Source organism: Trachinotus anak, unplaced genomic scaffold (genome assembly GCF_046630095.1).
Source record: "Trachinotus anak isolate AG129_WGS33_773 ecotype Australia unplaced genomic scaffold, CSIRO_AGI_Tana_v1 ptg000010l, whole genome shotgun sequence".
Classification (NCBI taxonomy): domain Eukaryota; kingdom Metazoa; phylum Chordata; class Actinopteri; order Carangiformes; family Carangidae; genus Trachinotus; species Trachinotus anak.
The window spans coordinates 27,237,256-27,244,758 of record NW_027273861.1 but is presented as its reverse complement, the minus strand read 5'-3'; positions in this window follow the sequence as shown (position 1 = coordinate 27,244,758).

Here is a 7,503-nt window from a genome sequence, read left to right as displayed (position 1 = left end):
TTTCCTCTCTGCAGATCCGATAAACGACAACATGGATGAAACGCAACACAAACAGGACAGAGGCGAATCCTAGTTAAAGCCAGAAACTGACATCTGCAAATCTTCCTGCTCATAAACTTAATGGGCTGTGAAACCCACCAATCTCCTCACAAACTTAGATTTTTTACGACTTTATGACAGTGTTGTCTTGATGAGTGGCGACGTCCGAACAAAGCGAAGCAGCAGATTTCAATCAGGTATCGAAAACAAGCCGAGCTGAGTGCTTCTGTTTGCCTCCGAGGCGGATGTTGCCTCCAAAGAGAGGCGATCATCAGCGGCATGAAAAAGAGATGAGGTATTGATATAGTTATGAAACCAATGTTTCAAAACATGCCACATCATCAGCACAGCAAGATGAGATATTAAATATACATCTTCCTTTAACAGTGATTATAGAACTACAACTCAGAGAGAGAGACGCAACTAAAACCATTAAATGATCCCACATCACAGGAGGAGGAGACCGATGGCTTCAGTCAGGAGTTCACCATTGCTTTTATATTTTACAGACTATGAACTGTAGAATTTATCTCACAGATCTTCTAAAAACAAATCATGCTGTGAAGGTTTAAAATGTTTTTTGTGTTGTCACAGACATACACGTCAACATCTATTAGGAGACGCTTTAAACTTGCTTGAGTTTAAACTTTTTAGATGAGTTTTCCACACATGCATTTCTATCACGTCCAGAACAACCTGCAAAAAGGTCCCAGGGCAAAAATGAGCCCCTGTGCCCCTGTTCTACAATCTCTGTGCAATGAGTGCAGTTTTGTACCTGTTGTACATGGTTTAGGTTGTTGTCGTCTTTCAGCTGCTCCGGTGAGGAGATGCCACAGTGGATGACGCCCTTCTTGAAGCAGCCTGGGTTTGGGGGAGCCGGGGATCGAACCACCAATCCAGCAGCCAACCCGCTCTACCTCCTGATCCATGGCCCCACGGCTAATGTGGTTTAAGTAATTTGTGGTAATTTGATGTGCAACATATAAATTCAAAACTAAAGTAATTAAGATTTTACAACTAGATTCTGCCTCAAAGTTACATAATGAAGCACCTTAAGGATTTTTATCATTTAGTCGAGGATGTTTTCAATTAAATTAACACAAACTATTTAACACCTTTAGTCTGCAGTGTTTGTTGCCGCTGGCGGCTAAACCTGTCTTAGCTTTTAATGTGTGCATGATTTTATTGGTGATTTTTTTTTAGTTTCACTATGTAAAAGCATCAGTAAATCAACTGTCATCACACGGCCTAAGTTACTCAGTCAAGTCCATAACAACTGAGCAAACTCCAGCAGCTAAAAGCTCTGGATAGAGCTGGTAAGTGGACCTTGATTTATTTATTTATTTTATCTACTGTCTCAAAGGTCAAACATGAAGTTTCATGTTAAACTTTAGCATTGTTTTAAATTATGGTTGCACATTATGGAGCACTGCACACACACTGACAATATAAATTTAAATTTGTTATTGGATGAATTACAACGAAAATGTATCACAAAGTTTCAGTGTAATTGTGACGTGATGCAAACTAGACTTTCACTATGATGGATTATTGTTAATTTCAGAAACTGTCTTGTCTCTGTGAACTGACATACAGATGTTAAATGATTTGGAAAAATAATGCTGCAGGAAAAAAGTACATAAAAAAAATCTAAATCTGGTGCGTATTTGTTTGGTAATTGTCAGCACTATATTATTTGTTGTTAAGGTGTTTTATCTTGCAAAACAGACATAGTGGCCCTTTAACTGTGGTTCCTAATCTTTAACTATAGGGATGGAAAGTGAAATTAAGGCTAACCCATGTAAAAAATGACAATAATAACACTTTACTATGCTAACAAGCGCGTATCACTTGCCCCGCCCTCCTCACTGCCTCATGATTGATCTATAAAACCAACCAGTTACCACTGTCAAAGCACATAAATCAACCAATCACATGCATGGATGTGTTTAATCACACATTAGTCTAATGCATAGCTCCTGCTGTTTGGGGAGCTGCTTTTAATGCTGACACACACACACACACACACACACACACACGTGCGCGCAGACACTAAGACAACAGCCCAGCAAGGTAATCTTCCGCCCCATCAGTGCGTTAACTTTCTAATTTACTGTGTTCTTGATGTGGAGGAGGTGGTGAATGGACGTCCTGAGGAGGGGCCTGTATCACACACAGCAGGGGCTGGGAGGCCCCCTGCAGCCCCCGACACACACTCAGACTGCACACCGCACACTCCAGCCACACAGTGCCCGTCGCCCTGATGGGATGATCTGGTGTGTGTACATGTTTGCCTGTGGTATAGAACATCATTAATGACCGAACAACTGAGCACAGAACAAGATCAAGCTGAAATCAAGCTGAGTCAGAGTGTCATGCACAGGTAGAAATGGGAAACAGGACGTTTTAAAAGCCACTCTGGCAGATTGTGAGCACTTGAAAAAATGAGGGTACTTGCTATCAGTGTTTGACTAACGTGCTTCAGATGGTCACACGAGTGGTTGTTAGGCCATGTTCATACAGTCTGATGTTGGTAGGAACTGTAGTCCATCTCCTAACTTAGTTCATGTCAACATTTAATTCGAAATCAAGACTGAAAGTTTTATAAAAATATAAAAAGTAAAACAAACATGGCTGCCTCACTTCAGCAAGTCCACTGGTTAGGATAACTAGCAGCATGTAAGAAAGAGTGTGTCTTATTGATGAGGTTCCACCATAGACTGTATATAAAGATGGACGTAGCCTCTGTGACATCATCACTGGGTGCCTGAAGAGTGTTTTGAAGCTCTGCCTAACTCCCAACTAGCAAACGCTCCCGTTAGCATCGTTAGCACAGCTGGGTCTTGCTTAAAGGCTAAGCCAAGGCTAATTTATTTGCAGGCTAATTAACTACTTAACAGGCAAAGCTAACAAGCCAGGTACGGTGAGCACAGACACCAATATCTGCTAATTAGTGCTAACATGAATAAAATAATACGAGAATTTCACTCACCTCAAAAAAACGCAGCACATAAATATAAATAAAATGTAAACAGGTGAGTTATATAAAAATTCAGCCCTGTACAGTTGTCATGAAGGAGGAAATTAACTATAGAGACCAAAACCGGTTTTTGTACCAGGCTCTAAACATGTTTATTTCTGCTGTAAAGTTGGACATTTTTACATGAGAGTCTATGGGGACTGACTCACTGTTGGAACCAGACTCTACTGGTCATTAGAGGAACTCCTGGTTTGTCACTTCCATGTTGGCTTCATTTTTCAAAACCTGGAGTTTGCTGCTTGCCAAAGTTACCTTTACATATCCACAGTCGTCTCGGTGCATTTCAGCAGTTTCTAGGTGCATAAATTGATCCACGTCTTCTTCTAAAACACAGTTTTTAAAAGTTCTGTTATAAACATCTGTGTTTCCAGTCAGCCTTATCTGGTCTGGTCTCTGATCTCAGGACTGATTTTAAGATTCTTTTATTTGTTTTTAAAGCCTTGCATGAACTGGCACCAGATTACATCTCTTAACTCCCGCTGACCAATCCCTGCTCTCCATTCCACACAACCAATTAAAATCCAAAGGTGAATGATTATTTCCAGTTATTGGCCCTAAACTGTGGAAGTTTGCCTCCTACTATTAGACCTTCCCCCTCCTCTGATATTGTTAAAACCAGTCTGAAGACCCGTCTCTTTTCTTTAGCCCAATGACCACTTTGATGTTGTGATCAAATCAGTAATTTTGCCATAACTGCCCTTCAGGACGCTGACACTGAAAACGTGTGGTGAAATGAGAGACAGCATGGATGGACTGATAGTGATGTTTGCTCTGCTTGGTGGTTCAAACGTCACCAGGAGGGCCAGGGCAGGGACGACAGCAGATGAGAGAGGCTGAGCACCAAAGCAGCCGTGAAAATCCTCTCTACATCCTCCTTCTGCAAGCAGATCCCTATGAAATGGAATCATCTTCTCTTTCTCCACCTCTTTATCTCACCCCATCCTCTCTAACAAACCCCTTCTATTCCCCGGTCAGTCCCTTTCACCCAAATTCCTGTCTTATTGCCCCACTGTGTAGTACTCTCTTCCTCTCTAGTTCCTGTTCTGGGTGCTTCTTCAATGGCAGCACCTCATTTTCATAAGGCGGCAGTTAAACAGGTAAGTCACGGAGCGAGGAGAGCGAGAGTGGGAGAGGGATGGAGAGACAAAGGGAAGGACTACGAGAGAGGGAGCAAAATGTTAGTGGTCAGCAACACCGCGGGCATCATAAATCAGATTTCCCACAATCCCCTGCGGAGGGGCCCTTCGCTCGGCCTTGTGTGGACACGCTCAGCGGGGCGCGGAGCATCGATTGGCGTCGCCATGCCGATGCTGACTGTGCTGGGTTCAGAGGGTGAGAGGGGCAAAGGGGTGAGGTGGGGGTGTGTGTGTATGTGTGTGTTAGTGGTGGTGGTGGTGGTGGTAGTGAGAGGGTGGGGGGTGGGGGGGGGGGGGCACATGAAGAAATCTGCCTCAGCATCAAACTAAAACAGCAAACCAAACCCAGAAAACTGAGGTGTGTGTGTGTGTGTGTGCAGTAGAAGGTGCAGACTCTGGGGTAATTTCCTCCCCCATCAGCACGCCCTCACTCACTTCAACACTTGCCCCCTTCCTCTTCTTCCCCGCTCATCACAATCTTCTGCCCACTCACTCCGGGGCAAACAGGGGGAACAAGAGCTTCTTGCTGCTGCAGGGTTTGTGATGAGAGGCCGACACCCAGCTCACACAGTCGGAGGGCGGCTGAACCCTGCAGAGGAAACACACACTGACATCAACCAACATGTCGACTTTACCCGTCAGTGTGTTTGAATAGACCTCAAGTCTTATTGAAGTTACCTCAAGGAAGAGGGATCCTAATGCTGAAGTTACAGGGTTACAGAGGTTCATCGTTGCTTTGTTCAGTTATTGAAAATGTATCGGTGCAGCGCGTTGTGTCTGCATCACAAAGAAGCTCTGATAAAACTGTAACATCTGAGCATCATTTTGTTTTCTGGAAATGCAAGTTGCAAGTTTTTCAAAGTTTGATATGTCTCGTCGTCTCTGTGCAGATAAAACTGACACCGTTTCTTTGACTAAACACTTCAGGCAGTTCAAGGTTCAACCATGTGCCGTGAAACCCACAAGTCTTCAGGGTTTCATTCAGCTAATCACCTCAGCAGATGATCAGTTTAAATTGGTTTCGCTAATTAGTTAATTTATCTCCCCTCTACTTGAAGGAGTGCTAATCGATGGGTGGAGTGTTTGGTTGGAATGAAATGTGCAGACTGTCCATAGCAGGTGGCTGGCCTCGGTCTGTACCGGGCCCTTCAGAGGCTGCACTTTAAGACCGACTTCATCACAGCGGTGTGACTAGGCTGTCGCATTCAAAGGTTCCTTCATATGCGGAGGACAAATGTGTCCTCTTTTCCCTTTGCAATGAAGCATCCAACAGGTGGATCCTTCATGACCCAACCTATCCCAAGATTCACTGTGTGCTGGTGATAAAAGTAAGATGGCAGTAAACAACACTGACAGAGAACCTGAGAATTACTGGGTTTCAGCTCAGTTCAACAGCTCCCGGTGTCAACAACATTATCAATGCAACAATGGTGGAGTTCTCTTAGATTAAATTAGATTAGATTAGATTAGATTAGAGGAAGATCACTTATGTAGTTAAAAGAAACCAGCGTCGACTGTCGGTTGGAAACAGGACGTGAACCGTCGTCTCCAGTTGTTGTACTTGCTCGTTCTGTGTGAATGGTTCGACACTCAAGTATCTGCCTTGACCTCCTCCACCTTCAGCCAATTTGAAGGCAGAATAACAGCAACGTTTCCTAGTAACAGAGGCAACACAACCAACAGAAGAAACTCATTAAAGTTTAAACACACAACAGTTTCTAATGTTGCCTGAGTGACGACCAGACCTCCAACCTGAACAACCATACAGATTGTTTTTTTCAACCCTCTGATACGACCCAACATTAGACAATCTTTGATGTCATGGTTACAATAATAACAACAACCAGTCATGGATCAAAGAAACAACATGAACTGCTACTTTCACACGGGAATCGAACACCGCTCTCCTGGGTCACATCCATCCATCCACCCCAACCTCCTCCTGATGTGGACTTTGTCGCTCTATAAACTACGTCACCGCACTCTTCCCTTTGCTCCTGTCATCATTACTACGACCACTAGATGTCGCCTAGCAACAAAACCTAACTATGGGTCATAATAACCTGCTGACAGACGACAGTGGTGTCTCCTCTTCTTCAACTCGCTCTCGCTTTTTTTTTTTTTTTGGTTTCCATTCAAATCTTGAACAAGTCTTAAGCAAACGATTGAAGTTGTTTGAATCAGTTTCAGCAGCTAGTGTCATGTGTGTTTTCTAAAGATCACAAATTTAATTGTGCACCAGCAACTTGGCATTTCATCGGTCCATCTAAACTAAGATACAGGCGCGCTTCTGATCTGCCCAAACACATTTCCTCTGCTATGATGGTGGAGAGGGTGTGACGAGTGAACCAGAGGTGTTTTTAGCTTTTCTTTAATTTTATCACCTCCATTCAGAATGCACATAATAAAACAGTCTGCATGGAAATGTTTGTACTATCACTGCTTCTGGCAGCAGCGTGTAGGGACTGCACGGGCCTCCCCCCTCATCATTCCCCCTCTACTACTTCCTCTATCATTCCATCATCCCGTCTTCACTCTCTTCTCCTCTCTCTACCTCTCTCTTTCTCTCACTCTCTTTCATAAATTTCATTAACAGAGAAATCCCATTAGCTCCCTCTCTGGCCCTGCCTCTCAGGGTTAACAACTTTGCTTAGCCATGTAAATTCAGAGCTTAGTCAGGCCGATTCTCCACACAGCCACCGCCGGATGCTCGCTGCCGTCCCCACATTAAACGCTATCTTTGGATATGTTCATATGTGTGTGAAAATGTTTGTGTGTGTGTGTGTGTGTGTGTGTGTGTGTGTGTGTGTGTGTGTGTGTGTGTGTGTGTGTGAAGGTTGGGCTCAGGACGTGAGGTCTGTGTAAACCTCTTCCGGCTGATAATCTGGATACTGTGTGTGTTTGTGCGTCTGCATATCATATACATACTGTACATGTTCTCAGGCTCTGGTGTGTGAGGTTGGGGGGGACAGACACTTATCTCCCGTGGGCAGGACTGAGGCGTCTTACCACTGGCCCTGCTCTCCCCTCCTCCTCCTCCTCCTCCTCCTCCTCCACCCCTTCTGTCTTCCCCCAGCCTCCCTCTCCTCTCTCTGAGGCTTTAACACACAAACCCAAGAAGATTTACTCCACCTTGGCACCACCAGTGGCTCGCTGGCTCCCAGAGAGAGTGAAGCAGCTTAAAGTGATATTTCACTTCAGGAGAGCGTTTTATTCTCTCTGGTGTAACACAGGTATGTCCAGGAATTTGTAGGTGCCTGCGTTATAAAGCCTTTTCTCCATCTCTCT